The sequence below is a fragment of the Leguminivora glycinivorella genome, chromosome 5, assembly GCF_023078275.1.
Source record: "Leguminivora glycinivorella isolate SPB_JAAS2020 chromosome 5, LegGlyc_1.1, whole genome shotgun sequence".
Taxonomy (NCBI): Eukaryota; Metazoa; Arthropoda; class Insecta; order Lepidoptera; family Tortricidae; genus Leguminivora; species Leguminivora glycinivorella.
In genome coordinates, this window is record NC_062975.1 from 16,575,998 (window position 1) to 16,593,593 (window position 17,596).

The 17,596-nt window shown below is 37.8% G+C and overlaps 1 long non-coding RNA gene across 1 annotated transcript; it reads right to left on the reverse strand.

Annotated features, from left to right (window-relative positions):
• Positions 1–9,824: 9,824 nt before the first annotated feature.
• Positions 9,825–11,091, reverse strand: LOC125226696. Its single transcript, XR_007177111.1, has 2 exons — positions 10,907–11,091; positions 9,825–10,748 (listed from the first exon to the last, which is right to left on the reverse strand). It is a non-coding gene; the product is annotated as an uncharacterized LOC125226696 (long non-coding RNA).
• Positions 11,092–17,596: the final 6,505 nt, after the last annotated feature.

The following is a 17,596-nucleotide window of genomic DNA, read 5'->3' on the forward strand; positions in this document are numbered from 1 at the left end:
TTCGCGATACGAGTCACCAGTGTTTGGGGTGCGAGGAGCGGGCGGGGAATGTGTTAAGCGCGCTGTGATTGGCCGTTTCAAGGACGGCGGGCAGTCGCGCCAGATGAAAAGGGACAGAAGTATGACTGTCCCTCTACTGACGCGTAAGTGGCCAATGTAAGTTGACCTATGCCGGCTCTGAATAAATTATAAATATGACTTATTTGTGGAATGTAATGCCGTCTGTTTTTAAATTTGAGCTTCTTGTTACCTTTCCACACCATTTCACACTACAGGTGGACATCTTTAAGGCATCAAAATACCCTTTTCCAATTTTTTAGTGCGAAAAACACGCGCTGCTTTCGGGTCTGTTACTTGGTCGATACTGATCGGGCACGGCGAGCGCCCGCGCTTATATCAGTGCAAATACTAGGAAGGCTGGCGACCGCGAGTCGTCTTGTAATGGATGTCTATAGGGGTTGGTCTGTGGTTATATCAGCAATTCCCGTCAACTTTGTACAAAAATTAAGGGAAAAGTTAAATTTGTTTTTATTAATTCCTATTTTGTTACCAAGATTTTGTTGATGAATTGAGATTTTATTAAGTTTTATTTCGTCATTAAGGTTCTCTAGTATCTATATTTTCTTAATTATAACAATTATCCTGTATATATCTTACGAAAGTCGAATTATATCACTAAATGTTGGTAACAAAATAGGATCAATTAAAATTTGCTGACGTGGCATTGTACAAAGTTGACGGGAATTGCTGATATTAGGTACAGGGCTATCATCGTTTTAAATCTAACTTTTAACCGCTGGTCTGCTCTGGCTGCTAATGATTATGACATAGCACATTACCTATGGTTCTGTGTAATGTTTTATCTCTTTTACACACGTTGCAGTAGGATTTTTCTGTTCTTTTACATATAATAATAAATTATGCGCAATGATACCTACGCGACTCTATTAGAATTAAAGTGTCTTTTGTGTGGGGGTTTAAACGTACCTATTTATTTAGTATTTTCTACATAGGTACTTATAGTGTTATTTTTAAAAGCTTTTATTCAACTTGCCTTGTTAGTATGTTAGTGTGCCTAAAAACGTAAAAGCTTTTGTGCACACATGTGTAAATCACGTGACAATGCAATATTATGGTATCATGGAGCTGATCTGATGATGGAGCGAAAAGGTGGTCATAGGAACTCTGTGATGAAAAGTCGTATTATCCCATCGAGTAAGGAGTTTTTAGAAACGAGTAGATGACTGTTGAAATGAATCGATACACATGGAAATTACTCCATCGATAATAGCTTTACGCTTAAGTAGGTACCTGTACGATGATAATATAATTATGTAGGTACATACATGAACTTAAATTATAAGTAATTAAGGTAAGTTTGTATCGTGAATAAAAGAATATTAAACCAGAAATCAGTTCATGCTGAATTCATTTTCCCCAACCAATCTTTCCATCAGGATATACGAGATGGCTAATAAATACTACATACTCCAATATAGTTCAACTTCGCAGGCTGACGTCCGGAAATCGAACAAAGGCGCAACCGGTAATCCGACACGGCGGCATCCGGTGTCCGTTCCCAATTATCCGGAGCCGGACCGGGCCCGGACGATAAGAACTGCAGTCGGCGCACTCGGCGTTGAAAATTTAATTAGTGGACTGGATATCGAATTGCTTAGATAGTTTTGTGAGTGAATTTTTGTCTGTGATAACTAAAGTTATGAATCAAATTATTATTATCTTTTAGTTCTTTCTTGTATTATTATGTAGGTATAAAAATACGTAGAATAAAAGCTTAAGAAAGTATCAATCTTGTCAGAGAGTAAAATGTGACGTTTGATCCTATAACGCTGCCACTTCTGGCCCCGAAGCCGAATGGCATTTCTGCGACGCCAGACGCGGACAGAAATGCAATCTATCTCTATCGCTCTTGCATATTGGCGCGACAGAGCCAGACTACAGGGCCTGATCCATATCCTAACTAGAGCCAATACCGACTTAGGGAGTATTTTTTATTTGTAAGTTAGGATCGGGACAGGTGGCGATCTCTCGTTTCGGAGGCCAAGATTCACTTTGGATCACTGAGCCACAATAGTTAGTTAGTTTAGTTACATAGTTTAGTTTAGTTAATGTATTTTCTTTATTGTATAAATTTCTTACTTTTTAGTATTTTATGTTATTATGTTTAAGGTTGAATATGTGTATATTTAGGTATTTTATGAATACCAGAAGTGTCCTTTGCACATTAATCATTATCTTTCTATTTGTGTAGTCTAAGATGTCTTCGGTGATTATAAAAGCTGGCGTCTTTATAACGACGCGTATCCAGTCTAATGATCCAGCAAGGAAATGTTGAAAAAATGTTTCATACTTAGTTTGCAGCAAGGTCATTTCTAGATCAAATTAGCTTATGGGTCCCCCCATATAGCGTCTCGCGAGCGTAGCGTCGGGCCAACAACTGTATGGCAAAGCCTGACGCCACGTCGGCGCGACGTCGACGCGGCGTCTTTTTTCACACAGTTGGACCGACGCTACTCTCGCGAGACGCTAGACGTGGGGTGACCCTTAATTGTAAAGGAATGGCCCGACCCGACAACTTACGGAGATTAAGTAAGTAAGTAAGTAAGTAAATATTCTTTATTGCACCACAAGGATAACAGATTACAAATAGCAGACATTAAACATAGGTAGCAACAGGCGGTCTTATCGCTGTAAGCGATCTCTACCAGACAACCTTAGGGTAGCAGGAAATAAAGAATAGACATTTTGAAAATGGTAGTGCAAGAAATAATTAAAGGAATAGGAAAATTACACATCACCAATAAAAATAAAATATAAAAATAAATAAATAAAAATAAAATATCAATGGTGAAATAATACACAAATGTTAACCATCTGCAAAAATGTTATCTGCAAGGCATATGCCAGCACGATTTTTTTGTTTTATATAATGTGTAATGATAATGATATTATTATTTAAATAAAAACGTTCTGTGTTTCAAGTGAAATATAATAGGTCCATTGACAAAACGTGGACAAGGCGATGGGATGGTGCAAAGAATTAATTCCGACTTACGAATTAAAGGGAGTATTTTTTCCACTTTTAATTAATTCCTAAGCTTTACAGGACCATGATCTAGCAGGTGAGTAACAGAGGGTGCAATTAGGCAGTAAATTACAGCGCCCGGTATTTACACTGCCGTTAAGCCACCGCGGCGATTTACTGCACTAACTGAAGATGAATAGAACGTACTTTCTGTACTATGCTTTGCTATCAATTCCTTTTCACATCACCCGCTCGGGAAGGGTACTTTTCTTCTGTATTAGGATTTTTTCTGTTCAAGGACTTTATGTTGCGAGTATAAAATATTAACGCAAAGAAGAGTTTGCTGATAATAAAATCTCTAAAAAATGTGTCAATTAAGTGCGTGCGCGAAATGACAAGGAAAACCTTGAAACATAAAGAGAAACAAAAGCAATCGATAACTTTTCAGTTGATAATGAAAAAAAAACAATGCATTTAAACTGAAATTTGTCGTAGATATTGTAAATAATTCACGACAAAATTATGAAATATCTACATTTTACAATATAGATAAAACAATTACACAGCAAGCACAATGAATATTTTAATGGGGGACAGCCAAAAAACCTTGACAATGCTTAATAGAAAGCTAAAGATAAAGCTGACACTACGGTAAGTTGGTAACAGACATCAGACAACCTTAGGCGGTATATATATTACGGCGCTCAGTATTTACCCCGCCACTAAGTCACCAGCAATTTACTGCTCGGTTTGAAGCTGTGTAGCCGAGTAGTAGGTACTCCCAAAAGTCATCAGTTAGAATCTATCGCATACGGGCTATCGCTTGCGTGGCACTGTCTCGAAAATGCTAGGAAGTGGGATTAATTTATTATTCATTTTTAATTAATCCCCTTCCTTCACCACGAGGGTACCCTTGCCATAATTTCTGAAGGGCGCCAAGGTGAAATTATCTCAATCCCACTCACACCGAGGGCTTAGATTTCCCCTTCGATTCGCGAAAAGAAAGAAACAGCGTGAGTCCCACATACCGAACGTGCATTACCACTCTGTCAACAAAAAAATAAAAAAAATATCACTATCAATTTGTAGAGGTTAACGATATTCATAACTGTTCCAAATTTCAAATCGATAGCATAATAATATAGTTCTCGAGATATTTAATAATATGACAGACGGACTGACAGACAGACGGACAGAGCGGCACCATAAAGCCTCCGCCACACATAAAGCGTTTTGATAGCGTAGCGTCAGCGGAGCGCAATGATAGCGGTGCGCCGCCGGCGGAACGCTGTACCTTTTTGGTACGGAACCCTAAAAAGGGTACAGGTTGCTGGATCCCGTTGCTTTGCTAAAGGCCGGTTGCATCAAACTGTAACTATATAACTTTTAACTCTTTTGCCAAGTTTTATCGTTTCGGAACTTTCATACTAGGCCCCCACAGCACAATCAGTAACGTGATCAGTTTGTTAAATGCGTGGTGTAACTGGATTTATTGAATAAAAAAATAAATTGGCATTAATTATGGACGTGGACAGTTTTTAAGTGATTTGACAATTATGAATGACAATCATGAGACAGTGAAGTATGGAGATTAGAAATATACAGTGAAAGGTGCCTACTGCCTTGCCAACATACCTATCGTTGTTTACGGAGCCATGGAGATCGAAAGGCCAATTTCTTGTCACATTCATAAAATATGGCAATAAAAAGAGATGACTATTTACGCTGGTCTGTTAACATTGGAATGTTGGCTAAAGTACCCCGGTATTAGGCGGTAAAATACGGTGCTCAGTATATACCGCTGCGATTTACTGCATGAAATGGAGATGAAGTAGCGGCATTTCATGCACTTTCCAACGTAGACGTACAATATTAGCGATCTATTTGCCGGGTTAGCTAGTAGGCTAGTTATGTTAAGTATTAGATTTAAGTTTATTGGTTGGAGACTGAAAAAATCTGCAGTCTCGCTGAGTCTCATCTGGACACACCTCTATAATTTTACTTACTAAGTTTTTATACATATTTCCATTTCGTGCTGTATTGGTAAATAAATATCTTTTTATTTTTATTTATTGTTTCAAAACCTGTAGTGGTGGTTATCACGAAAATAAATGCCCTTTCAGGGATTCGAGCCCAGGACCATTGGCTTAGTAGGCCATACCGGTGTAGTTCGGGCGGGCTAGTAAAACCACCTACAGGATTGAAAAATAATCATTATGTGTGTATGTGCTGGAAATGTACACTCTTTTGTTTGTATGGCTTTTTCATATTGCTTATAGTTGGAACAGAAATTTCTTTTTATTTATTGGTCACTCACATTTATCAAAGATTTTGTGGTATGTGTAGAAGCATAGATGACATATATAAGAAGATCATACCATCCCATATATTAAAATGCGACCGCGTAAGAACGCTCCTACACTACACCACACATAGATGGCGCCACAAAAGATGCCTTGTTGCCATCGATTACTTGTAGATTGACGTTAAGTGTCACTTTCGAGCCATAGATCTATCTCAAAAGTGACACTTACCGCCATCTACAAGTATCTTCTTGTATTTAATCTATGGTAGAAGTAAAAACTGTTTCGTAGGTTTCCTATGACTTAAATATTCAATCCGTATAATACAGCAAAGAGCTGGAAATGTCATTTGTATATGAAACACCACATATCAAAATCCTCCACTCGTTAATAAAACAGTAGCATCCTAACCACAATGCGCATTGTCACGAGAAAAGGCAAAAGTTATGTTATGCCACTAACATATTCATTACCTTCTGGCTGCCTAGCCAAAGCGGCAATCGTTGACGCTACGTGGCGATCGGAACACAGTATGTCTCTGTCGCGTCACTACAGACGTGCGAAAGAGAGGGCTAGCAACAATACGCTTACGAAGTGTAAAAGATTGTAACGTGTCTAGGTAACCTGCTATACAACGACACTTCATAAACGTCCTATCTCAATGCACCATTAACATTCAAGATTAAACCCTAGCGCAAATGTGATAAGGTATATTTCGGATATTTTTATTGAATAAGACATGAGAACAAAGTAGGCAGTCGATGGATGGCTCGCGTTACACCGTATCGAGCATTAAACAATAAATATTCTTTTCACCGTGTGGTGACGGGTTAAGAATTTCACCACCCCCTTTCTTCCCGTGGGTGTCGTAGAAGTCGACAGTGGGATATGGGTTAAATTGTGGCGTAGGCCTGGCAACCTGTCACTGCTATGTCACAATTTGGATTTTGTTCAACCCCTTTTTGCCAAGACTGGCACTGAAACTTAGTAGTTCATGTGCTCTGCCTACCCCTTTATGAAATACAGGCGTGATTATATGTATGTATGTATTCTTTCAATTTATAGGCCAGCAACGCACCTTTAACCCTTCTGGTGTCCATTGGCGGCAGTGATCGCTTACCATCAGTCAACCTGTCTGTTCGATTGCCAACTATAAAATTGAAACTATGAACACGGACCAGTGAAAAATTACCCACTGAGCATGAAACTTACAATAACTTGCAGTAAGTTTACATACCTCACATTTGTAAGTTTAGAATGTAAGGTCGGAGAAATATGACAACAACATTCAACTTATTGGTAATTTGAAACTTTCAGAAAATTAGTAGTGCTATATTATTGTAACATGACAAATGAAAACTAATATTATAATATTGCAAGGATGTTTTGATTACAAGTTATTTAAATGTTCATTTATTACATTGCTGCAACAAGGTATTAGCTATATTACATATGCAACGTTACAGCAACATTAACTTTTAAACATCAAGTTTTCAATGTTACTTCAATGTCTAAACTTAAAGTTTCCCAAATGTTCAAAATCAATATTACTGCAACTGACCACTTGAAATATTGGTTTTATGCAGTTGCTGCAATATCACAAATTAAGATTTACTTCAATAAAACCTTTTGATATAACCGGTATATTTATTTTGTAACATTACAGGTAATTATAAATACAATGTCACGGCAATTGTTTTTTTTTAAGAATTAATTTCTCAATGTTGCACCAATTTTAAATAATAACGTTTATTAAACATTTAACATCAATATTGCAGTCATTGACCGTTTTAAATATATTTTTTATAATTTTGCTGCGTTATCACAAATTGATATTTCCTTTAATTAATCTATTTTAGAATCTATAAATATTACCCGTATCAAAATAGCATAACATCAGGGCAAATTATAAACACAATAGATGTTTTGAGCTATACCTATTAGATTTTTCAGATTGTTTTTTTACTGCTCGGTGGGTAGGTATTAGTGCGTTTTCACAATATCCGATTCGATATCGGATGTCGGACCGATATCCCATACATTACCGGCGCCATCTTGGATTTTTTCTATTGAAATCCTTCCGACATCCGATATCGGATCGGATAATGTGAAAACGGTCTTAGGGTAAGTTACATCAAGGACGAATTTCATTTCAAACCCCTACACCTTTTGAAAGACCTATGTTGGATATCCAACGACTCCATCACGAACCACTCAATAGATTCATCCCCAGCAGCATGCAGTTTATTACTTTCCATTAAAATCCTTCCGACATCCGATATTCGGATCGGATAATGTGAAAACGGCCTTACGTGTGCACCCTGGCAGGCATTAGTATGGTCGAGCGATGAACGATGTTGATGTTTTATCTTATCATTTATCGGGCGACCATACTTGCCTCCCTGATACGTAGCATAAAGTTTCCCAAATGTTCAAAATCAATATTACTGCAATTGACCACTTGAAATATTGGTTTTATGCAGTTGCTGCAATATCACAAATTAAGATTTACTTCAATAAAACCTTTTGATATAACCGGTATATTTATTTTGTAACATTACAGGTAATTATAAATACAATGTCACGGCAATTGTTTTTTTTAAGAATTAATTTCTCAATGTTGCACCAATTTTAAATAATAACGTTTATTAAACATTTAACATCAATATTGCAGTCATTGACCGTTTTAAATATATTTTTTATAATTTTGCTGCGTTATCACAAATTGATATTTCCTTTAATGAATCTATTTTAGAATCTATAAATATTACCCGTATCAAAATAGCATAACATCAGGGCAAATTATAAACACAATAGATGTTTTGAGCTATACCTATTAGATTTTTCAGATTGTTTTTTTACTGCTCGGTGGGTAGGTATTAGTGCGTTTTCACAATATCCGATCCGATATCGGATGTCGGACCGATATCCCATACATTACCGGCGCCATCTTGGATTTTTTCTATTGAAATCCTTCCGACATCCGATATCGGATCGGATAATGTGAAAACGGTCTTAGGGTAAGTTACATCAAGGACGAATTTCATTTCAAACCCCTACACCTTTTGAAAGACCTATGTTGGATATCCAACGACTCCATCACGAACCACTCAATAGATTCATCCCCAGCATGCAGTTTACTTTCCATTAAAATCCTTCCGACATCCGATATTCGGATCGGATAATGTGAAAACGGCCTTAGTGACCGGCGACACCAGAGCGTCGCGTGTCTCGGGGCGCGCAACGGGCGTCCGCGCCACGCCGCCTCAGTGTAATTCAAAAAACGTCTCCTCAGTACATTTTGTATAGGAAGGACGTAAGGCAGCGTTCCCACTTATGCGTCGCGTGTCTCGGGGCGCGCAAAGGGCGTCCGCGCCACGCCACCTGAGTGTAATTCAAAAGCGTCTCCTCAGTACATTTTGTATAGGAAGGACGTAAGGCGCGCCGCCAAGCGGCGCGGCGCGCGCCCGCCGCCGCCACGCCACCTGGGGCGCGTCTTACGTCTTTCCTATACAAAATGTACTGAGGAGGCGTTTTTTGAATTACACTGAAGCGGCGTGGCGCGGACGCCCGTTGCGCGCCCCGAGACACGCGACGCTCTGGTGTGGCCGGTCACTAAGACGCGCCCCCGGTTGCGTGGCGGCGGCGTGGCGCGCGCCGCGCCGCTTGGCGGCGCGCCTTACGTCCTTCCTATACAAAATGTACTGAGGAGACGCTTTTTGAATTACACTCAGGTGGCGTGGCGCCGACGTCCGTTGCGCGCCCCGAGACACGCGACGCTCTGATGTGGCCGGTGCCTTACGTGTGCACCCTGGCAGGCATTAGTATGGTCGAGCGATGAACGATGTTGATGTTTTATCTTATCATTTATCGGGCGACCATACTTGCCTCCCTGATACGTAGCGGCGTGTGCATCAGTGGGTTCGGGCCAAGCCACGTACATACCACATAATATTGTATCGTCACTACTTTAAAAAAAAACTTGTATCTTCGTCTGTCAATGAAAAGAAAATCGTATTAAGTATGTATGGAATGCATATAGACTTACTGTGTTTTAACTTTGAGAAGCAGGGTGAGATACGAGATTTTTTCAAAGTAGTGACGATATATTATATTGTGGAACTGGTAAAGCTAGGAACATATTATGGGTCTCGACCGCGGACGCGATCTGGATAATGATTATACACTGAATTGTGCAAACTATCGATTGTCGGTCATGCACGTGCAATCGCAGACGTCCGCGCAATATATTCCTAGCTTCATTGTGTGATAGCGTTCCCTTAAGGGCCACTTGTACCACCCGCTTAACTCAAGGTTAGTGGACTGTCAAATTCCATATAAAATGGTGGGTTAACCTCGGATTTTCGGTGGTGCAAGTGACCCTTACTGTCATTTAGGTTCAGGTTCCCAATAGTTGGTACTCTTATAAGATGGTGAAGGGTACCGTTTAGGCCTGGCTAATCAGAACAACAACAGCGTTTCCAATAGGATTTATTAAGACAACACAGAGCTATACACAAGTTTAGACGTTTAGAATCTGAATTTATATTTTCGTTAGTCAGACACACAAACACTGCTTATTCAACAACAACTACGAACAATATATTTAATCTTATAATTAAATCTTAAAACCCTAAAGACTAAAACTAACACAAGCAGGTTATAACTAAATATAAAAAACCCCCTCAGATCCCCTGCCTCCGGCATAGACCCAAGAATGCTTGCGGCGTTTCCCCTTTGCACCGCCAGACTCAACCTCTGAGCAAAGAAGGAACCCGCTATTTGGTCCCCCCAGACACCTGTAAGGCGTTCCGACACCTTTTTAATAAAATTTTTGGACAAGTTTAGAAAAATAGTCTTTATGTATTAATGTGGTCTAGTAACACTAATGCCATAGGTGAGTGGTATATCTTGTACACTGTCTTTGCTTACACTGAACTGCACTTTCACTATTTGACGCGATGGTAGCGGGTGTACCAAAGACAGTATTATAGTTGAGATTTTATTTGTTGAATTTATTTAGTCTTCACATTAACAACTCTTTCTCTAAGGCCCACATGCCCTCTCCTGTTCTTCGATGGCCCATTGTTGGTTTTTATTTGCATATTATTCCCATAATCACAGGACACGGCAAGGAAGTGAAGAAGTGGCAGCATGGGCACACATTGGGCAGACACAATAACATCTCTGACAAAGACCACTGCAGGCTAGCATGCACCGGGCCCAGGATTGAGTGGCGTGAAGAGCACTGGTAAAGAATGGCCTCATTCGTCATGTCCCTCAGCCACAAGGATACAACAAAGAAGAGAATTATTCTTCTAAAATTTACTTCTGCAGCTCATTAATTTCCATTTTCGACTCTGCTACTTTTTCAACCGGCCGCTTACATTTTGGTTTACCTATAACAAAGTAATGTTTTAGAATAGTACTGCATAAAAACAAAAAAAAAATTGTTCACAAATTTTTCTAAGTCCTTTTGCTATACTCTGACCGTGTATAATAATACATTTATTGAGAAACAAATGTCAGTGTTTATCATATAAAAAAATGCCCTCACCATGATTTGAGCCTGAAGCCTTAATTAAGCACAGGGTCACTACACTGCCGAGACATGTCATATTAACAAATAACAACCGCTACATGAAGCAGAATATTTTCTTGTTCTCAATGAGGCCGGCTGCCTTAAGACCATATTGTCACAGTCTTAACATGCTTCCCTCAAATCCTCAATCATTCTGTGAATCCACCGCAAAATAGAAGAGGTAGTTTGATTAACAATATTATATTAATTAAACCTGAAGTTTGGCAATATGCGTACAATTCATACTAGAAGAAAGAATATGTTTCATACGTACATAAGGTATTCTTTGGAGGACAAACAGGTGTTTTTTTTAGCTTAAGAATAGTGAAAAAACCAATTATGTACAATAATATAAATTGTAAATAATGTCAAAGAAAAGATTCTGACATTATTTCAGTGTTGCCAGGTCCAATTTGAATAAAATCAGAAGACACGTGTCCTAAAAATCAGGAGACATAAATAATTCGTCACTACTTTAAAAAAAAACTCATATCTTCGTCTATCAATGAAAAGAAAATTGTAGTAAGTATGTATGGAATGCATATAGACTTACTGCGTTTTAACTTTGAGGAACAGCGTGAGATACGAAATTTTTTAAAAGTAGTGACGAATTGGCTCGAAAGTCATAGATTGATAAAGCCTGAGAGCCTAATAAAGAGAGAAATATAATATGAGAACTATTCTTCATACTAAACTGCAATGTCACCCCATACATCAGAATAAACAGCGCCCTCTTGACAATAATAGTCATATATTTCTGGTCAGGCTTTAGTATTATTATTCGATAACTTTATTTTCACAATTATTTGCAACATTTACATTAATAAAATTATTTAAAGAAAATTATGGCCAAGCAAATACTGTCGTTTAAAAAAGGCGCCTAATTCAAATTTTCTATGGCACAATAAACCTTCGCCCATGTTTCAAATTTGGCGCTTATTTTAGTATTTCGTAGTCAACTAGGAATCCTTATAGTTTCGCCATATTTGTCTGTCTGTCTGTCCATCCGCCTGTCCGTCCTGGACTGGAAACCGCTGAAATTTGCTTTTGCTGAGATGCAAAAATAAAAAGTGGAAAAAATAAATAATAATATAATATAATAAGTTTTATTAGGGTTCGGTTGCAATCTGTCATTTTTACCAGTAAAAGATAGGGTCTAAATAGCCATGAAAAAATAATGCCATGACATGAGGTGGGGTCCGTAGCCGTACCCTTCCATTCGATCTTGAAAGTCATTTTTTTTAGTTTTTCGTAAATAACTCGTAAACGGTGGCCCACAACAAAAAAATATGTTGAACAAAAACTATCTACATAAAATTTCCTACAAGAAAGGTTGTGTACGTTTTTTGGATAGGATCAATATATAAATGGATAATTTAGTAAGAAAGTTTTTTTTAATCGATTACATGCTCCGTTTTTCGTCAATACCTCGTAAACGGTGGCCCACAGCAAAAAAATATGTTAAACAGATAATATCTACATAAAATTTCCTATAAGAAATGTTATATAGGTTTTTACGCTAGGATAATTTTTTTAGTTGGAAAGTATTTTTAAATAGATTACATGGGCCGTTTTTTGTTGATAACTCAAAAACGGTGGCTCACAGCCAAAAATAATGTTACACAGAATTAATCTACATAATATTAAAAAAGTTTATGTAGATTAATTCTGTATAACATTATTCTTGGCAGTGAGGACCCTGGGAAATTTTTGACGCCGCCTTTTTTTTTTTTTCAAAATGGCCGACTTTACGTAGAGTGCTCAAATTTTGGTCGTTGAATCTCTTAGCGGCCTTGATTCGAATGAAATTAAAAAAAAATTAAAAATGCTACGAGTGTGAGAAAATTGGCCACTTTTATTTTGTATGGCAACTTTTAAACCGTAAGAGATAGCCGGGGGTGCTCGACCAAATGTCATACAGGTCTCGGAGTAGAAAAAAGTTGCATTAAAAAAAAAATCAAAATGGCCGACCTTTTTTTTAATAATTTCAAAATGGTCCTAGTGCGCTGAGATTTGGCACACGGGTGGAAGGTTGCCTCAAAATTTATATTCAAAAAGAAAATCTTGAAAAATTCAAAATGGCGGCCTTTGAGGGCTAATTGAAATTTGTATGGAGGTTTGTCTTTTAATTACCACAGGTCCGTAACGGTACAAAGAAGTGAAAAGTGCTAAAACAAATGTTATACAGTCACCTCAGGTCCACTAAATAGCATTTTTAAAAAATCAAAATGGCCGACTTTTTTTTTGAAAAATTTCAAAATGGTCCGAGCGCACTGAAACTTGGCAGATGCGTGTACAGTCGCCCAAAGATTAGTATACAAAAACAAAATTTTGAAAAATTCAAAATGGTGGCCTTTGAAGACTGATTGAAATTTGTATGGAGGTTTTTTTTAATCCCCATAGCTCCGTAACGGTAGGAAAAAGGTTAAAAGTACTTAAACTAATGTTGTATGTAGTTAGTTATCTGAGGTCCATCGAATAGCATTTAAAAAATTTCAAAATGGCCGACTTTGAATTGTTATTTTTTTATCTTCGGTCCGAGCGCGCTAAAATTTTTCACGTGGTAAGAACGGGGTCCAAAAATAGGAATGAGAAAAATTTTTTTGGAAAAATCAAATGCCCTCGGGCCCCGCGCACCTTTAAAAAACTAGTCCATTTATATATTGATCCTATCGAAAAAACGTACATAACCTTTCTTGTAGGAAATTTTATATAGATATTTTCTGTTTAACATATTTTTTTGCTATGGGCCACCGTTTACGAGTTATTTACGAAAAACTAAAAAATTGACTTTCAAGATCGAATGGCAGGGTACGTCATGGCACCCACCCACCCACCTCATGTCATGGCATTATTTTTTCATGGCTATTTAGACCCTCATGTTTTACTGGTAAAAATGACAGATTGCCTCAAGAACCTTTTTTGGATTTTTTTACCACTTTGCACGGTTCTGGCGCGGTGAAGAACCCGGCCAAATTATCTGGCATGAACACTATACGACTTCTGAGGAACTCTACTTTCACTTTTTAATAATTCCAGGTTGCCTCAAACACCTTTTTTGGGCCCAAAAATTAAATCTTTAATTCATAGCTCGATAAAGCCCCACTCCCAAGCTGCCAGACTTGCAGACCTGATGTGGGTTATGATTGGAGAAGCATCTGAGCACCTTTCCAGGTTGCCTCAAGGACCTGCTCAAAAATCCTGCCAGCTCTTGGACCAAAACGCAAACTGTGGGATGTTTTATCTCGCAGTTAATTTATTTATTGATTAGCTATACTTTAGTTAGACATTGTTAAACAGACCCTAAATATTTTTAACGTCGTCAAAAGATTTTAACAGTGTATTCCTGACCACTTTTAGAGACTATATTGTCATGTACCTACTTATACTTTTTTGGACATCGCTTAGCTTCAGAGTTACTATCAATTGAAAAAAAATCTAATTGTTAGGCTTCCCACAGACAGTCTTAAAAATTCATAATCTTAAAAAAAACTTGTATGCAATCTGACAGTTCAAACTGACACTGACAAGACACTGACAGATCTGTCAGTGTCAATTGCATACAAATTTTTTTTAAGATTATGAATTTTTAAGACTGTCTGTGGGAAGCCTTACTCAGTAAAAAAGATCTTTTTAAGGGAGTTGATGCCACTATGGAGATTAGTTTCACTGAGGTTTCACTATCCTCATTGATAAATGTCAAAAAGTGAAAAGTAAAATCTTTCAAGAATTATGTTTTTAGAAAAAAAAGTTAAAACTCGTTTCAAGAATTATGTTTTTAGAAAAAAAAAGTTAAAACTCGTTTCAAGAAAAACGAGAAGCGAATTATATTATGCTGGGTCGAAACTTCGAAGCACGATTTTGTACTGAAAAACGTCATAAGTATAGTATATTCAAACTTGCATTATCATTTAATACATTATAATTATTTTATTTGAGATGCTTTTACACTTTTACTCCGTGTTGAAAATAAATCACAATAAATATTAAAAGATAAACATTAAAACATACAAAATAATATTTGTCAGTAATTTCTAAATCCTTCATTGATCATTTCACGTAAATTAATATTTTCTTCTTTGAATACCTACACTTATAAATTATATGCCAGAGACTAATTACTAAGGGGGTTTCTTATTAAATACAACTTATATGTATATACCCGTCCTAGCGAAATCACGATATGCATTTTCGCCACTGACGGTGACGCAACTAAATAATATTATTATGAAAGTTACGGGCTCTGAATATTATAAATATAATTTTCCCTCTGTTTCTGAGAACGGTTTTAGAGTTGGCAACCCCGGACCGCGACGCGCCGCGAGCGACTGAAGGACTTGTATCCATGGTCTGGAAATAAATTAAAAAAAAAACGGCGGACGCCAATGCCGCCATCTTCTATCGTGTCGTGCGTGCTGTGCTGCTGTGTGAACTTGGAAATAAATCCGCTAGCTGAAGCTAGCTGACCGGATCGGAAAAATGGTGAGATTTGCTATTTAATTACCCATTTACAGCCTATGTGGCAGTTAACTATTCGATAGCTTATTGAGTTTATTGTGGGACTAGGTTGGTTTCTGGCGTTCCCACTTAAGCGTTGCGTGTCTCGGGGCGCGCACTGAATCGGCGTGAATCCCCAAGATATCATATTACAGAAAAAAGGCTCGCCACCGGACTACCGACATGGCGCATTACGCGATTTATTTTAAACATTCTAATTCAATATAATTTTTCACTGTGTTCAGGTTCAGGGTTCTTTTTGTTGCCCCATGCCCCATCATCTGCCGCCATCGTGGACAAGTCGGCGATCAATAACAGGACCCGGCCTGCGAGCAATGGCCAATGAAGTCTATCCCAGTGCCACGTCATCAAGTCATCACGCAGTCGTCGGGTGCAAATGACGCGGCGGATCTTTCTCAAGCTTAGAAAGGTAGTTGTGCATTTATACGTCTATTTTGATTCCCTTTTCGACTGTCAAATTCCATATGAAATGGTGGGTTAGCCTCGGGTTAACCCTCCATTTTCGGTGGTGCAAGTGACCCTTAGGTATGTAGTCAGTTGTGATTGCTTGATATTACAACTCGACAATAAAAAGCCGTCGAGAGTACAATATTTGTATCTTATCTACAACATTTATATTTGTATTTTATTGTGTACCAAGTATAAAAACGTCACGTAAATAATCCAAAATGACCCTTTGATAGTCCGAGCTCAGCTTAATTAACCTAAGAGATGTGTAGCGTTTGCGTAGCATTTGATATTTGGGTGCATTTAATTGCAAATTATTTGTGTGTGTTCATAAATATTCCTGGGTTTTCTCATTAACTGTTTCTGCACCTCCCTCCCTGTTATTTGCACTTGTTTTATATAGCCCACGTACCGGACATTTCAGATGGTTGTGGCCCAGAGCCCCGCTACTTCGTGCCAGGCCATTCTCCAACTGCAGATCCATGTGTCATCGCGACAGTGCACTCACTCACCTTGTTTGGCCCGATGGAATTTGGTTAGCTTGCACATTTTACCCTTCTCTTCATTTATTTATTTCTGTATTTTTATTCAGTAAATACAAAATGTCGGACAATGACAGTAGTGATAACGAGAGCAAGGAGATTGACAAAGCAAAACTTAAATAAAAATTGCCTTTAAAAATAATCTGCCATATTTTTAAACCCAATTTCTATTTAAGAAGTCTCATTGAAATTTATAATGATCATATGAGTTGACCTTGATGTCAGTCGACACGTTTTCATTTAATTTCCATATCAGCAAATCATTCAAATTCGTTTTGAGAGTTTAAAAAGAAGCTGATTTGACTAGAAGGAAAGTAGCCTATAATAAGGATGTATTGATAAATAATCATCTCAACCTCACATCATTTTTAGGGTGCTGTAGTCAACTAGGAACCCTTATAGTTTCGCCATGTCTGTCTGTCCGTCCGTCCGTCCGCGGATAATCTCAGTAACCGTTAGCACTAGAAAGCTGAAATTTGGTACCAATATGTATATCAATTACGCCGACAAAGTGGTAAAATAAAAAGTGGAAAAAAAGTGTTTTGTTAGGGTACATGTAAAGTGTGTCGCTTAACACATTGGACACCGCGTACCCGACAATCGGGTACTCGTAAACTTTACTCAGATGCCGGCATACCCGATAGTCGAGCAAGAGCTATAAACCTTCACGCGACGCCAACGTACCCGATAGTCGGGCAAGCTTTGCATCTTCGCTACCTCAGGGCTGCCACTGACTGTCTTCTGATTATAATGTACTTATGTGGTCGAAAAGTTGGTACAGTTGATTATTATATTTATTAATTCACTTTGTATTTCTATTTACTTTACCTAATGCGATTACAAAATAATAATTCTTATTAGTTGGTTACGTTAAATCGCATACACGGGTATGTATCAATAGGAGTTAGAATTTTCGTAAATCGTACAACCTAATTTGTGTTTACGAATATTTAAGAGTGATAAAGTAGGTACTCATAGGATTATTTTAGTGAAACAAAATTCGGAGAAAAATAAACCAAAAAATTCAACTAAGAACCTAACAACATTCTAATTTCTAAGCGGCAGTTCTCAGAAAAAGACAATAGGTAAGTCATAAAATAGCAACTGCGTGGAAGCAAAACAAGTAGCTTTGAATAAAATATTAAATAAATAAATAAAT